The sequence below is a fragment of the Aethalodelphis obliquidens genome, unplaced genomic scaffold (assembly GCF_003676395.1).
Source record: "Aethalodelphis obliquidens isolate GAN/ISIS:26980383/991018 unplaced genomic scaffold, ASM367639v1 scaffold102, whole genome shotgun sequence".
In the NCBI taxonomy this organism is placed as follows: domain Eukaryota; kingdom Metazoa; phylum Chordata; class Mammalia; order Artiodactyla; family Delphinidae; genus Aethalodelphis; species Aethalodelphis obliquidens.
Window position 1 is genome coordinate 1,645,256 of NW_020838046.1, and position 17,693 is coordinate 1,662,948.

A 17,693-nucleotide genomic window follows, 5' to 3' on the forward strand; every position below is an offset into this window, starting at 1 on the left:
AAAATTTAGAGAAAAGGGAAGTAACTTTGCAAGCGTACAAAATTACTCTAAACAAAAAAGTAAACAGTTAAATCACTTAGGATTCACTCTAGAACAATGTCAAAAAACAAGGTTGGCAAAAACGGATAAACATAAAGTTTAAACTCTAGGGGGGAAAAACCAACCAATGGAACAAGGTGAAAACCGCCCCAGGGTTCACGAACCCTGAAAACAAGGCACAGCTTGCTGCAATCTCTTTTCGAGTGCCGTTTCTCCAGGAGCCTTGCCCCAGGCATAGGCCCAGCTGTCGGGCGGGGAGACCTCCCCGGGCAACGCCCCCTTCTCGGGCTGCGTTCACCTGCCAAGGCCGCCTGGGCTGGCACGCCCAGAGCTGGGGCTCGCGCCGCGGCTGGCCTTCTGTCCTGGCTCCGCCGTAGGAGGCGCACACCCCGGGCCCATTCTCACCGGCAGTCTGTACCTGGGCTCGCCAGGACGGGGACTCGAAGCTGCGGCCCTTACTGCAGGCAAGGGGAACACCTAGAGCAGGGATATTTGTTGTCGCCACCGCCGCCAGGCCGCCGGACAAAAATGCGCGTGCGCAAAGGAGAACCGCAGAGCTTTTCCTTTCGAACTATACTTCCCAGACGTCTGCACTCTACGGCACTCTACGGGGTACGAGAAGGGCCAACGGTGGGAAGGCTAGAGTCTTGCTAGAAAAAGCAGTCTTGCTAGAAGGCAGAGGAAGTTGGAGCCTCTGCTGTAACCACATGTCCTCTCTCGCACCCTTTTTATTCATAATTATGATGACAATGATAGTAGGAGGGAAAGTGAATATGTAATAGAAAATGTGGACGACTAGACGTTTGCTGCTCCTTATTGGTTATTGAGAAAACTTAGAATCTAACAAATTTTTGAATTAAAAAAATTGTCTAAATTTTGAAGCCTATGATAAAAGATATATTTTTTAACTGACACACTGGGTAAAAACAAAAACATAGACCTAGTATTTCCCTTTTCATGACACTCATTACTTCTTTTAAAAGGGTTCCTTTAAATTGTAAAGCTTGTCTTCCAGTATTGACTGTACTTCCCTTCTTTACAACTGCATCCTCATTGTCTGGCACTGTACATACCAAATAATACGTATTCAATAAGTGTTGAATGAATGCTTTTTAAAATATCCACCATTACGGTTTACAAAAACAGACCTAAAATCAAAGGGTACCTTAAGGTAGAAAATAAAGAGATGAATTAAGATATACCCGGAAAAATAATATGAAAAAGAAATCTGGGATCACAATGTTACAAAGACAAGTATATTTCAAAGTAAAAATAGTTAAGTTGGACAAAATAAGTTTGTTATGTATCGATAAAAGATAACAATACACATTACTTACCATTAGGGAAATGCAAATCAAAACCACAATGAGCTATCACTTTACACCCATTAGGATAGCTGCTATCAAAACAAACAAAGACAAAAACAAAATAATACAGAAAAAAACAAGTGTTGGTGAGGACTTGTTGAAATTGAATCCTTGTGAATTGCTGGTGACAATGTAAAATGGTGCAGCTGCTGTGGAAAATAGTACGGCGTGTCGACTTTAAAAAATGCACAACGTGCAAGTTGTGAGTCAAGTTTTATTTGGGGCGAAATGAGGACTATAGCCTGGGAGATAGCATTTCAGATAGCTCTGAGAAACTGCTCCAAAGAGGTATTGGGGGAGGTCAGTATATTTGTGATTTTGGTGAAGGGGGAGTACATGCAATCAAGCACATATTTTTTTGCAGAAGGTTTCTGCTAGTCACGAGGAGCAATCATCACCATGAAGGTGCTTAGTGCTTTTCTAGATATTAGGAGATGCAAGAATTGGACTCATAAAATTGTCTCCTGAAAATATCTGACTATCTGAAGACATGTTCTGCCAGTTTTTCCCAGAGCACAGAGTGCCTCATTTCTGCTCTCCACCCTGAATTCCTTTCAGGGGGTGTTGAAAGTCAGCAGCTGCAGCAGCACATCTACCTTGGAGGTAGATGGCAAGTGCCAATGGCAAGTGCCAATTTGTAGTTGACAGGCGGTTCCTCAAAAAATTAAAAATAGAATTACCATATAATCCAGCAATTCCACTTCTAGGTATATTCCCCAAAGAATTGAAAGCAAGGACTCAAGCAGGTATTTGTACACTAATGTTCACGGCAACATTATTCACAGTAGTCAAAAGGTAGAAACAACTGAAGTGTCAATGAATGGATGAATGGATAAACAAAATGTGGTCTATCCGTACAAGGAAGTATTATTCAGCCATAAAATGAAGGAAAATCCAATACATGCTACAACATGGATGAATCTTGAAGACATGCAGAGTAAAATAAGGCAGACACAAAAGGACAAAAATTGTATGATTCCACCTATGTGAGGTATCTAGAAGAGTCAGATTCATAGAAGGAAAGTAGAATAGTGGTTACCAATGGTTGAAGGAAGAGTGAAATGAGGATTTATTGTTTAATGGGTACAGAGTTTCAGTTTGGGATAATGAAAATTTTCTGGAGGTGGCTAGTGGTGATGATTGCACAACAATGTAAATATGCTTAATGCTATTAAGCTATATACTTAAAAATGATTAAAATGGTAAATTTTATGTTATATGTATTTTACCACAATAAAATATAAAATAAAATAACAATTATGAACCATTACTGGCAAGACAGCATTGAGATTTACAAAGTAAAAACAAGGTGGCAGACTGAATACACATAATTACCTCCTTTTTTTCTCTTCATATTCTTTAAAATAATAAAAACACATGTATAATTTGAAAAGTAATAAAAACCATACAACTCTAGAAAAATACCACCAGAACACCAGAAATTGATAATCTTGGAAGGCATGCAGCAGATATGTGCCCTGAGAGACAAAGGCCATCTAACAGAGCCATATGTCTCCTTGCATGGCCCTGCAATAAACCTTTTTCTGCTCCAAACTCCGACTTTTCTGTTTGTTTGGCACATGAACTTGTGTTGGGTAACAAAAGTATTTACACAGATTATAGTTCCTAGAATAGCTCTGATGGAATTAATTACAAATATAATTCATTACAACATCAAAGAAAGTAAAATTTGTATGGATTACAAGGAAATGAAGTAAGTAAATTAATCAGTAAAACATTTGAGTCAAAATTAATGTTGAGGCATATTGTGAGGGTAATTAATCATGCAATTAAAACCCAAAATATTACAAAAGAGAGTGGCAAAGAGAATATGGTAGCAGGTTAGTGTTCTTGATTATTCAGGAGAATGACATAATTTCAGAAATAAGTTTTAAAAATCTTTAAATGTGTATGTTAAATATTCAATAGAACCCACTAAGCAAATCAATATATGAATATCTAACCAGCCACTGCATAATCTTTTTTTTTGTAGGTTCAAATCTTACTTATTTATTTATTTTTATAATTTTTATTGGAGTATAGTTGATTTACAATGTTGTGTTGTTTCAGGTGTACAACAAAGTGAATCAGCTATACACATACATATATCCACTCTTCTTTAGATTCTTTTCCCATATAGGTCATTACAGAGTATTGATTAGGGTTACCTGCGCTATACAGTAGGTCTTTATTAGTTATCTATTTTATAAATAGTAGTGTGTATATGTCAATCCCAGTCTCCTAATTTATCCATCCTCCCCTTCCCCATGGGAACTATACGTTTTTGTTTCACTTTGTTTTTGTTTTTAAAAAGAATTGTTTATTTACTGGACCTGGGGCAGATTAGATACACAACCAATTTTAAATTTACATCTTTTAACTCAATTTTGAAGTGTTTTCACACACACACGCACACAAATTTGCATGCAACAGTTGTCCTAAGGTAAAACACAGTCACCATAAACTGTTGCAAGTATTTTCACCCAAGGTTGAAAAATTGTTTATCCTGAACATGAAAAACTGTAACAGATTTAAATTAATTATATAAAACTTGTTACTTGTAGTTTTCCCCTTGCAAAGATCCAAAAAAAAATGTACAAGTAACTAATATACATCAGTCACAACATAATCCTGGATCATCCCCACACAAAAACTAGATGCTTCTTTAATTTTAACCCATCATCAGAGGCCAAGAGAAAGTCATTTTGTTTTATACGAAACAAAATTCACATGTGCCAAAAATGAAAGACCCAAGAAAAACAAACACCCTAGTGCTGACAGTAATGCTCAGTACACTAATTAAACAGTGGCCAAAATGCCACTGATCAAAAATAAAATAGTGGCTGTATATCACTGCAAAGAAATCCAAGAGGCTTTTAACCCTTTGGCATCAGAAATCCAGATTTTTCCAATTATGTGAACGCATACCTCCTCCATGCTAAGAGTAGAGAAAGTGGATAGGCCATCATAGAAAGAAAAAGAACTACCGTTCACTGCAACACCCAGAGAATTGGCTTTAATAGCAACTTCTTAAAAGGTTAGGCAGAAACCAAAAAATGGTTATTAGCTGCTTGTGTCAACAATTTTAAGTGGAGGTGATTGAGTTCTAAGGTTCAAAGTAAAACTTTAAAGGGGAAAAAGTTGTTGGTTTAAGTCTTATCTTTAAAGCAAAAACAAGATAGACAAAGTATAAAAGTACCAACCTGGTAGCATACTCTAGCCACAGAGCTCTGCCATTAGGCTGGATAGAAAATGTCAAGATTCAGATTGTTGTTTCTGATAAGGACTCAACAAAATGAATCTTTAATGACTTGAACTGCAGGATTAGGGATCCCAAGAATGCAGTCATTTTTAGTAAAGTACTATCAGTAAAGTACAATCCTGACCAGACTGCATTTTATTATAAAAACAAAGGAAAGAAGATATAATAAGGACTATGCACCTATATTCCACTTACAGTGCTTGAGTTCTGGAAGGACCTGTATAATGGAGGAAGAATTCAAATATGAAATCATGCCAATCACATGTCAAATTTCACTATGACTTTCCTAAAAAATGTTTCTCCCCAATATATATTAATCACAAAGAAACATAAGCTGTGAATGTACAGTTTAGAAAATAAAAACATAGAAACTAATGACATTATTACGACCAAGACTTTTGGTAAACAGCGAATTATGAGTTTGGGATCATTAGAAAAAGCCTTTATAAACAACCCTCTGGACTTCAAAAAAGTCTCTTCAGGAGTGGAAGGATGTGCTCTCAATCCCTCTTGTGAGAGCACCGGAATCACAACTGGCTGCTTGATAATCATTGACAGTGGGACACTGGAGCTCACCAGGGAAGATGCCCCACATCCAGAGACAGAGGAGAGACCGCAGTGTGATGGTGGGAGGGGTGCAATCACAGTAGGGTCGAGTCCCATAACTGCTGGGTGGGTGACTCACAGATTGCAGAACGCTTGTACCACAGAAGTCCACGAAATAGAATGAAGTCTCTGAGCCCCACGTCAGGCTTCCCAACCTGGGGGTCCAGCAATGGGAGAAGGAATTCCTAGAGAATCAGACTTTGAAGGCTGCTGGGATTTGATTGCAGGACTTCGACAGGACTGGAGGAGGCAGGGACTCCATTCCTGGAGGGCACACACAGAGTCGTGTGTGCATCGGGACCCAGGAGGGGGAACGGGGACACCAGGGGAGACTGAGTCAGGCCTGCCTGCTGGTGTTGGGGGGGTCTCCTGCAAAGACAGGGGGCAGGCGGCTGTGGCTCACCATGGAGACGGGGACACTGGCAGCGGGAGTTCTGGGAAGTGCAACATGGCGTGAGCCTTCAAAGAGACTGTCATTGGCCCCACAAAGGAGCCCGAATGGGCTCCAGTGTTGAGTTGCCTCAGGCCAAACAACCAACAGGGAGGGAACCCAGCCCCACCCATCAGCAGTCAAGTGGATTAAAGTTTTACTGAGCTCTGCCCACCACCAGTCCCTTCCATCAGGAAACTTGCACAAGCCTCTTAGATAGCCTCATCCACCAGAGGGCAGACAGTAGAATCAAGGAGAACTACAATCCTGTAGCCTGTGGAACAAAAACCATATTCACAGAAAGATAGACAAGATGAAAAGGCAGAGGGCTTTGTACCAGATGAAGGAACAAGATGAAACCCCAGAAAAACAACTAAATGAAGTGGAGATAGGCAACCTTCCAGAAAAAGAATTCAAAATAATGACAGTGAAGATGATCCAGGACATTGGAAAAAGAATGGAGGCAAAGATCGAGAAGCTGCAAGAAATGTTTAACAAAGACCTAGAAGAATTAAAGAACAAACAAACAGGGATGAACAATACAATGACTGAAATGAAAACTACACTAGAAGGAATCAATAGCAGAATAACTGAGGCAGAAGAACGGATAAGTGACCTGGAAGACAAAATGGTGGAATTCACTGCTGTGGAACAGAATAAAGAAAAAAGAAAGAAAAGAAATGAAGACCGCCTAAGAGACATCTGGGACAACATTAAATGCAACAACATTTGCATTATAGGGGTCCCAGAAGGAGAAGAGAGAGAGATGGGGCCAGAGGAAATATTTGAAGAGAATATAGTCAAAAACTTCCCTAACATGGGAAAGGAAATAGCCACCCAAGTCCAGGAAATGCAGCGAGTCCCATAGAAGATAAACCCAAGGAGAAACACACTGAGACACAGAGTAATCAAATTGGCAAAAAATAAGACAAAGAAAAATGATTGAAAGCAGCAAGGGAAAAATGACAAATAACATACAAGGGAACTCCCATAAGGTTAACAGCTGATTTCTCAGCAGAAATTCTACAAGCCAGAAGGGAGTGGCATGATATACTTAAAGTGATGAAAGGGAAGAACCTAAAACCCAGATTACTCTACCCAGAAAGGATCTCATTCAGGTTTGATGGAGAAATCAAAAGCTTTACAGACAAACAAAAGGTAAGAGAAATCAGCACCACCAAAGCAGCTCTACAACAAATGCTAAAGGAATTTCTCTAAGTGGGAAACACAAGAGAAGAAAAGGACCTACAAAAACAAACCCAAAACAATTAAGACAATGGTCATAGGAACATGAATATCAATAATTACCTTAAATGTGAATGGATTAAATGCTCCAACCAAAAGACACAGGAGTGCTGAATGGATACAAAAACAAGACCCATATATATGCTGTGTACAAGAGACCCACTTCAGACCTAGGGACACATAGACTGTAAGTGAGGGGATAGAAAAAGATATTCCATGCAAATGGAAATCAAAAGAAAGCTGGAGTAGCAATACTCATATCAGATAAAATAGACTTTAAAATAAAGAATGTTACAAGAGACAAGGCAGGACACTACATAATGATCAAGGGATCAATCCAAAAAGAAGATATAACAATTATAAATATATATGCACCCAACATAGGAGCACCTCAATACATAAAGATACTACTAACAGCCGTAAAAGAGGAAATCGACAGTAACATAATAATAGTGGGGGACTTTAACACCTCACTGACACCAATGGACAGATCATCCAAAGTGAAAATAAATAAGGAAACACAAGCTTTAAATGACACAATAGACCAGATAGATTTAATTGGTATTTATAGGACATTCCATCCAAAAACAGCAAATTACACTTTCTTCTCAAGTGTGCATGGAACATTCTCCAGGATAGATCACATCTTGGGTAACAAATCAAGTCTCAGTAAATTTATAAAATTTAAATCATATCAAGTATCTTTTCTGACCACAAAGCTATGAGATTAGAAATCAGTTACAGGGAACAAAACATAAAAAACAGGGCTTCCCTGGTGGCGCAGCAGTTGAGAGTCCGCCTGCCGATGCAGGGGACATGGGTTCCTGCCCTGGTCTGGGAAGATCCCACATGCCACAGAGCGGCTGGGCCCATGAGCCATGGCCGCTGAGCATGCGTGTCCGGAGCCTGTGCTCCTCAACGGGAGTAGGCCACAACAGTAAGAGGCCCGCGTACCGCAAGAAACAAAATCAACAACAACAAAAAAAAAACATAAAAAACACAAACAAATGGAGGCTAAACAATACGTTATCAAATAACCAAGAGATCACTGAAGAAATCAAAGAAGAAATAAAAAAATACATAGAGAGAAACGACAATGAAAACACGATGATCCAAAACCTACGGGATACAGCAAAAGCAGTTCTAAGAGGGAAGTTTATAGCTATACAAGCCTACCTCAAGAAACAAGAAAAATCACAAATAAACAATCTAACCTTACACCTAAAGGAGGTAGAGAAAGAGGAACAAACAAAACCCAAACTTAGTAGAAGGAAAGAAATCATAAAGATCAGAGCAGAAATAAATGAAATAAAACAAAGAAAACAATAGCAAAGATCAATAAAACTAAAAGCTGGTTCTTTGAAGAGATTAACAAAATTGATAAACCATTAGCCAGACTCATCATGAAAAAGAGGGAGAGGACTCAAATCAATAAAATTAAAAAAAAGGAGAAGTTACAGCAGACACCTAAGAAATACAAAGCATCCTAGGAGACTATTACAAGCAACTCTATGCCAATAGAATGGACAACCTGGAAGAAATGGATAAATTCTTAGAAATGTATAACCTTCCAAGACTGAACCAGGAAGAAATAGAAAATATAAACAGACCAATCACAAGTAATGAAATTGAAACTGTGATTAAATATCTTCCAACAGGGCTTCCCTGGTGGCATAGTGCTTGAGAGTCCGCCTGCCGATGCAGAGGACATGGGTTCATGCCCCGGTCCGGGAGGGTCCCCCATGCCATGGAGTGGCTAGGCCTGTGAGCCATGGCTGCTGAGCCTGTGCAACTGGAGCCTGTGCTCCGCAACGGGAGAGGCTCCAACAGTGAGAGGCCCATGTACCGCAAAAAAAAAAAAAAAAAAAAAAAATCTTCCAACAAACAAAAGTCCAGGACCAGATGGCTTCACAGGTGAATTCTATCAAACATTTAGAGAAGAGCTAACACCCATCCTTCTTAAACTCTTCCAAAAAAATTGCAGAGGAAGGAACACTCCCAAACTCATTCTATGAGGCTGCCATCACCCTGATACCAAAACCAGATAAAGATACTACCAAAAAAGAAAATTACAGACCCATATCACTGATGAATATAGATGCAAAAATCCTCAACAAAATACTAGCAAACAGAATCCAACAACACATTAAAGGATCATACACCATGGTCAAGTGGGATTTATGCCAGGGATGCAAGGATTCTTCAATACATGCAAATCAATCAGTGTGATACACCATATTAACAAATTGAAGAAGAAAAACCATATGATCATCTCAACAGATACAGGAAAAGCTTTTGACAAAATTCAACACCCATTCATGATAAAAACTCTCCAGAAAGTAGGCAGAGAGGGAGCCTACCTCAACATAATAAAGGCCATATACAACAAACCCACAGCAAACATCATTCTCAATGGTGAAAAACTGAAAGCATTCCCTCTAGGATCAGGAACAAGACAAGGATATCCACTCTCACCACTATTATTCAACATAGTTTTGGAAGTTCTAGCCATGGCAGTCAGAGAAGAAAAAGAAATCCAAATTGGAAAATAAGTAAAACTTTCACTGTTTGCAGATGACATGATACTATACATAAAGAATCCTAAAGATGCCACCAGAAAACTACTAGAGCTAATCAGTGAATTTGGTAAAGTTGCAGGATACAAAATTAATGCACAGAAATCCCAGTCATTCCTATACACTAATGATGAAAAATCTGAAAGAGAAATTAAGGAAACACTCCCATTTACCATTGTAACAAAAAGAATAAAATACCTAGGAGTAAACCCACCTAGGGAGACAAAAGACCTGTATGCAGAAAACTATAAGACACTGATGAAAAAAATTAAAGATGATACCAGCAGATGGAGAGATATACCATGTTCTTTGATTGGAAGAATCAATATTGTGAAAATGACTATATTACCCAAAGCAATCTACAGATTCAATGCAATCCCTATCAAATTACCAATGGCATTTTTTTTTACAGAACTAGAACAAAAAATCTTAAAATTTGTATGGAGACACAAAAGACCCCAAATAGCCAAAGCAGTCTTGAGGGAAAAAAACGGAGCTGGAGGAATCAGGCTCCCTGACTTCAGACTATCCTACAGAGCTACAGTAATCAAGACAATATGGTACTGGCACAAAAACAGAAACATAGATCAATGGAACAAGATAGAAAGCCCAGAGATAAACCCATGCACCTATGGTCAACTAATCTATGACAAAAGAGGCAAGGATATAAAATGGAGAAAAGACAGTCTCCTCAATAAGTGGTGCTGGTAAAACTGGACAGCTACATGTAAAAGAATGAAATTAGAACACTCCCTAACACCATATACAAAAATAAACTCAAAATGGATTATAGACCTAATTGTAAGACTGGACACTACAAAATTCTTACAGGAAAAGATAGGAAGAACACTCTTTGACATAAATCCCAGCAAGATCTTTTTTGATCCTCCTCCTAGAGTAAGTGAAATAAAAACAAAAATAAACAAATGGGACCAAATGAAACTTCAAAGCTTTTGCAGAGCAAAGGAAACCATAAACAAGACAAAAAGACAACCCTCAGAATGGGAGAAAATATTTGCAAATGAATCAATGGACAAAGCATTAACCTCCAAAATATATAAACAGCTCATGAAGCTCAATATTAAGAAAACAAACAACCCAATCCAAAAATGGGTAGAAGCCCAAAATAGACATTTCTCCAAAGAAGACATACAGATGGCCAAGAAGCACATGAAAAGCTGCTCAACATCACTAATTATTAGAGAAATGCAAATAAAACTACAATGAGGTATCACCTCACACCAGTTAGAATGGGCATCATTAGAAAATCTACAAACAACAAATGTTGGAGAGGGTGTGGAGAAAAGGGAACCCTCTTGCACTGTTGGTGGGAATTTAAATTGATACAGCCACTATGGAGAACAGTATGGAGGTTCCTTAAAAAGCTAAAAATAGAATTACCATATTTTTCAGCAATCCCACTACTGGGAATATACCCAGAGAAAACCATAATTTAAAAAGACACATGCACCCCAATGTTCATTGCAGCACTATTTACAAGTGCCAGGTCATGGAAGCAACCTAAATGCCCATCAACAGATGAATGGATAAAGAAGTTGTGGTACTTATATACAATGGAATATTACTCAGCCATAAAAAGGAACAAAATTGGGTCACTTGTTGAGAAGTGGTTGAATCTAGAGACTGTCATACAGAGTGAAATAAGTCAGAAAGAGAAAAACAAATATTGTATATTAACGCATGCATGTGGAACCTAGAAAAATGGTACAGATGAACTGGTTTGCAGGGCAGAAATTGAGACACAGATGTAGGGAACAAACCTATGGACACTAAGTATGGAAATCCACGGTGGGGTGGGGTTGGTGGGGTGATGAATTGGACGATTGGGATTGACATGTATACACTGATGTGTATAAAATTGATGACTAATAAGAACCTGCTGTATAAAAAAAAATTAAATAAAATTCAAAAATTAAAAAAATATATTAGGACACACAAACTAGCAATACATAAAAATGGTAATAATATATGAACCATGTTGGGCTTTTCCAGAATACAGATAATTTTAACTCTAAAAATAATGTGATTCACCACATTAACAGATTAAAGAAGAAAATACACACAAACACACACACACACACACACACACACACACACACAAAATCTCTTCAGATAGTAGATCTGTCCCAATGTCATGGTAACTAGAACAAGAGCTTCAAAGAAGGACCAAAGGACCACTCTGCTGTTTGTTCTGCCATTGGTTGCTCTGTGTATTCTCTCCCGAACTTCCATGTATTCCTGTTCATGCTTTACAGCTGTCATCGCCACTGTGAGCTCATTAATCGTTTCTTCTAGCTTGTTCTGGTGAGCTTCTGTTTCCATGTTTTGTCCTTTGGGCGCCTCCTCAATATCAATGGTGACATCACTATTTTTGGAGTCATGGTGGACATCCTATTGCTGAAACAAAACTTACATGTTCCATCCATGTGAGCAGCAAATGTGTATTTCCCACTGGACTCCCAGTCTTCTTTATAAATTCCTTTATTATCAGGCCCTGTAATCTCCATGTCAATGCCCAGGAAGATGCCCTCGGCCACCTCGAAGTTGAGGCCCATCGTGGTGCCCGAGGTGACCCGCTCGAAGAAGCACTCCTCTGCATGCACGTCAATGCTGACGAAGTAGTCCAAGGCCATGGCCAGGATGGCAGCCAGGAGCACCAGCAGCTCAGCGAGTGTCACCATGGTGGGGCTGGGGCCAAAACCAGGACCGGGACTGTGGCCTCCAGAGCCACCATCGCTGCCACCACCACCTCAGCCCATAAGTTTGTTTTCTACATCTGTGACTCTATTTCTGTTTGTAAATAAGTTCATTTTGTACCTTTTTTTTTTTTTTTTTAGATTCCACATATAGGCGATATCATATGATATTTGTCTTTCTCTGACTGACTTACTTCACTCAGTATGACAATCTCTAGGTCCATCCATGTTGCTGCAAATGGCATTATTTCATTCTTTTTTTTTTTATGGCTTAGTAATATATCACATTTTCTTTATCCATTCATCTGTCAATGGATATTTAGGTTGCTTCCATGTCTTGGCTATTGTAAATACTACTGCAATGAACATTGGGGTGCACGTATCTTATTTTACATTTTTAAAATTAATTTTCATTGGAGTATAGTTGCTTTAGCATGTATCTTTTCAAAGTAGCATGTATATTTTTCAAAGTATATTCTCCAGATATATGCCCAGCAGTGGGATTGCTGAATCATATGGTAGCTCTATTTTTAGTTTTTTAAGGAACCTCCATACTGTTCTCCATAATGGTTGTACCAATTTACATTACAACCAACAACGTAGGAGGGTTCCCTTTTCTCCACACCCTCTTCAGCACTTACTGTTTGTAAATTTTTTGATGATGGCTATCCTCACCACTGTGAGGTGATACCTCTTTGTAGTTTTGATTTGCATTTCTCTAATAATTAGTGATGTTGAGCATCTTTTCATGTGCTTTTTGGCCATCTGTATGTCTTCTTTGGAGAAATGTCCATCTAGATCATCGCCCTTTTTTTTTTGGCGGTATGCAGGCCTCTCACTGTTGTAGCCTCTCCCCTTGTGGAGCACAGGCTCTGGACGCGCAGGCTCAGTGGCCATGGCTCATGGGCCCAGCCACTCCGCAGCATGTGGGATCTTCCTGGACTGGGGCACGAACCTGTGTCCCCTGCATCGGCAGGCAGACTCTCAACTACTGCGCCACCAGGGAAGCCCTGCCCATTTTTTGATTGGGTCATTTTTTTTAATATATTGAGCTGCATGAGGTGCTTTGTATATTTTGGAGATTAATCCCTTGTCTGTCACTTCATTAGCAAATGTTTTCTCCCATTCTATGGGTTGTCTTTTCTTTTTGTTTATGGGTTCCTTTGCTGTGCAAAAGCTTTTAAGTTTCATTAGGTCCCATTTGTTTATTTTTGTTTTTATTTTCCATACTGTAGGAGGTGGATCAAAAAAGATATTCCTGCAATTTATGTCAGAGAATGTTCTGCCTATGTTTTCCCCTAAGAGTTTTATAGTATCTGGCCTTACATTTAGGTCTTTAATACATTTTGAGTTTATTTTTGTGTATGGTGTTAGGGAGTGTTCTAATTTTATTCTTTTATATGTAGCTATTCAGTTTTCCTAGCACTATTTATTGAAGAGGCTGTCTTTTCTCCATTGTATATTCTTCCCTCCTTTGTCATAGATTAGTTGACCATAGGTACATGGGTTTATCTCTGGAGTTTCTATAGTGTTCCATTAATCAATATTTCTGTTTTTGTGTCAGTAACAAACTTTTTTGATTACTGTAGATTTGTAGTATAGTCTGAAGTCAGGGAGCCTGATTCCTTCAACTCCGTTTTTCTTTCTCAGGTTTGCATGTGTTATTCTGGGTCTTTTGTGTTTCCATACAAATTGTAAAATTTTTGTTCTAATTCTGTTGAAAAAGTCATTGGTAATTTATTAGAGATTGCATTGAATCTGTAGAGTGCTTTGGATAGGGTAGTTATTTTGACAATATTGATTCTTCCCATCCAAGAACATGGTGTATCTCTCCATCTATTTGTGTCATCTTTCGTTTCTTTTATCAGCATCTCAGCCTTCAGAGTACAGGTGTTTTGCCTCCTTAGGTAGGTTTATTCCTAGCTATTTTATTATTTTTGATGTGATGGTAAATGGGATTGTTTCCTTAATTTCTATTTCTGATATTTTGTTGTTAGTGTATAGAAATGCAGCAGATTTCTGTGTATTAATTTTGTATCCTGCAACAGTACCAAATTCATTGATGAGCTCTAGTAGTTTTCTGGTAGTGTCTGTAGGACTTTCTATGTAGAGCATCATGTCATCTGCAAACAGTGATAGTTTTACTTCTTCTTTTCCAGTTTGGACTCCTTTTATTTCTTTTTCTTTTCTGATTGCTGTGGCTAGAACCTCCAAAATTAAGTTGAATAAAGGTGGTGAGAGTGGACATCTTTGTCTTATTCCTGATCTTAGAGGAAATGCTTTCAGTTTTTCACCACTGAGAATGATGTGAGCTGTGAGTTTGTTGTATACGGCCTTTATTATGTTGAGGTATATTCCCTCTGTGCCAGCTCTCTGGATAGTTTTTATCATAAATGGGTTTTGAATTTTGTCAAAAGCTTTTTCTGAAGCTATTGAGATGATCATATGGTTTTTATTATTTTTTAATGTGGTGTATCTCATTGATTGATTTGCATATATTGAAGAATCCTTGCATTCCTGGGATAAATTCCACTTGATTGTGGTATATGATCCTTTTGATTTGTTGTTGGATTCAGGTTGTTTGTATTTTTTTTGAGGATTTTTGCATTTATGTTCATCAGTGATGTTGGCCTGTAATTTTCTTCTTTTGTGGTATCTTTGTCTGGTTTGGGTATCTGGGATATGGTGGCCTCATAGAATGAGCTTGGTAGTGTTCCTTCCTCTGAAATTTTTTGGAGTATCAGAAGGATAGCTATTAACTCTTCTCTAAATGTTTGAGAGAATTCGCCTGTGAAGCAATCTGGTTCTGGACTTTTGTTTGTTGGAAGTTTTAAAATCACAGTTTTGATTTTAATACATGTGATTTGTCTGTTCATATTTTCGATTTCTTTTTAGTTCAGTCTTGGGAGATTGGACCTTTCTAAGAATTTGTCCATTTCTTCTAGGTTGTCCAGTTTATTGGTGTATAGTTGCTTGTAGTAGTCTCTTATAATCCTTGTATTTCTATGGTATCAGTTGTAACTTCTCCTTTTTCATTTCTAATTTTACTGAATTGAGCTCTCTCCCTTTATTTCCTTATGAGTCTAGCTAAAGGTTTATCAATTTTATCTTTTCAAAGAACCAGCTTGTAGTTTCATTGATCTTTTCTATTGTTTTCTTCATCTCTATTTCAACTATTTATGCTTTGATCTTTATGATTTCTTTCCTTCTACTAACTTTAGGTTTAGTTTGTTCTTCTTTCTCTAGTTACGTTAGGTATGAGGTTAGGCTGTTTATTTGGGATTTTTCTTGTTTCCTGAGATAAGATTGTATTTCTATAAATGCCCATCTTAGAGCTGCTTTTGCTGTGCCCCATAGGTTTTGGATTGTCATGTTTTCATTTTCAATTGCCTCTAGGTATTTCCTCTTTGATTTCTTCAGTGATCCATTGATTGTTTAGTAGCATATTGTTTAGCCTCCACGTGCTTGTGTTTTTTATAGTTTTTTCTTATAATTTATTTGTCATCTCATATCATTGTGGTTGGAAAAGTTGCTTGATATGATTTCAGTTTTCTTAAATTTACTGAGGCTTGGTTTGTGGCCCAAGATGTGAACTATCCTGGAGAATATTCCATGTGCACTTGAGAAGAATGTGTATTCTGCTGCTTTCAGATGGAATGCTCTATAAATAGCAATTAAGTCCATCTGGTCTAATGTGTTATTTAAGGCTTGTGTTTCCTTACTGATTTTCTGTCTGGATGATCTGTCCATTGGTGTAAGTGGGGTGTTAAATTTCCCTGCTATTATTGTGTTGCTGTCCATTTCCCCGTTTATGGCTGTTAGCATTTGCCTTATATATTGAGTACTCCTATGTTGGGTGCATATATATTTACAATTGTTATATTTTCTTCTTGGATTGATCCCATGATCATTATGTAGTGTCCTTCCTTGTCTCTTGTAATAGTCTCTATTTTAAAGTCTACTTTTTATGATATGAATATTGCTACTCCAGCTTTCTTTTGATTTCCATTTGCAAGGAATATCTTTTTGTATCCCCTCACTTTCAGTCAGTATGTGTTCCTAGGTCTGAAGTGGGTCTCTTTGTAGACAGCATATATATGGGTCTTGTTTTTGTATCCATTGAGCCAATCTATGTCTTTTGGTTAGAGCATTTAATCCATTTATATTTAAGGTAATTATCAGTATGTATGTTCCTATTGCCATTTTCTCAATTGTTTTGGATTTTTTTGTTGTTGGTCTGCTTTTGTTCTCTTCTCTTGTGATTTGATGACCATCTTTAGTGCTGTGTTTGGGTTGCTTTTTCTTTTTGTGTGTGTATCTATTGTTTTTTGTTTGCAGTTTCCATAAAGTTTTGATATAGCAGTCTGTATATGTACAAGACTGTTTTGAGTTGCTGGTCTCTTAATTTCAAATGCATTTCCCATTTCCTGCATTTGTACTCTCCTCTTTTCATGGTTGCTTGTTTTGATATCATATATGTGTATGATAATTCCCTACTATTACTTTATGTTTGCCTTTACTCATGAGCTTTCTCATTTGTGATTTTCTTATTTCTAGTTGTGGCTTCTTTTTTTCCCTCTTGCTTAGAGAAGTTCCTGTAGCATTTGTTGTAAGGCTGGTTTGGTGGTGCTGAATTCCCTTAGCTTTTGCTTGTTTGTAAAGCTTTTGATTTCTCCTACAAATCTGAATGAGAACCTTGCTGAGTAGAGTATTCTTGGTTGTAGGTTTTTCCCTTTCATAACTTTAAATATATAATGCCACTCCCTTCCAGCCTGTAGTTTCTGCTGAAAAATCAGCCAATAACTTTATGGGGATTCCCTTGTATGTTGCTTTTCCTTTGTTTCTTTTAATAATTTTTCTTTGTATTTAATTTTTGTGAGTTTGATTAATATGTGTCTCAGTGTGTTCCTCCTTGGGTTTATCCTGTATGAGACTTTCTGTGCTTCCTGGACTTGGGTGACTGTTTCCTCTCCCATGTTAGGGAATTTTTTGGCTATAATCTCTTCAAATATTTTCTCAGGCCCTTTTCCTTTCCCTTCTTCTCCTGGGACCCCTATAAGTTCAAGTTCCCTTGTTTCTCCTGGAATTTACCTCTACATTTCCAAATTAAATAAAACAAAAGCAAAAGCAAACTTATGTTGCTATTTTTCTACTTTAAGATATTAAATATCTCGGGCTTCCCTGGTGGTGCAGAGGTTGGGAGTCCGCCTGCTGATGCAGGGGACATGGGTTTGTGCCCCGGTCTGGGAGAATCCCACATGATGTGGAACGGCTGGGCCTGTGAGCCATGGCTGCTGAGCCTGTACATCCAGAGCCTGTGCTCCACAGCAGGAGAGGCCACAACAGTGAGAGGACTGCGTACAGCAAAAAAAAAAGATATTAAATATCTTAATGTTTTATCCATGGTTTCATTTGTTTCTATTTTTTTTAATTTAGGAAATATTTGGTACA

General features: G+C 38.0%; 1 protein-coding gene and 1 pseudogene across 1 annotated transcript in view; both read right to left on the reverse strand.

Moving 5' to 3' along the window:
- ZNF879 (zinc finger protein 879) overlaps positions 1 to 551 on the reverse strand; it is a 53,709-nt gene extending 53,158 nt beyond the window's left edge. Inside the window, 1 exon segment of the mRNA XM_027096462.1 lies at positions 458 to 551. The gene's annotated coding sequence lies outside the window, so the exon portion shown is untranslated.
- Positions 146 to 12,227, reverse strand: LOC113614704 (transmembrane emp24 domain-containing protein 2 pseudogene; annotated as a pseudogene).
- Between the last annotated feature and the right edge of the window lie 5,466 nt (positions 12,228 to 17,693).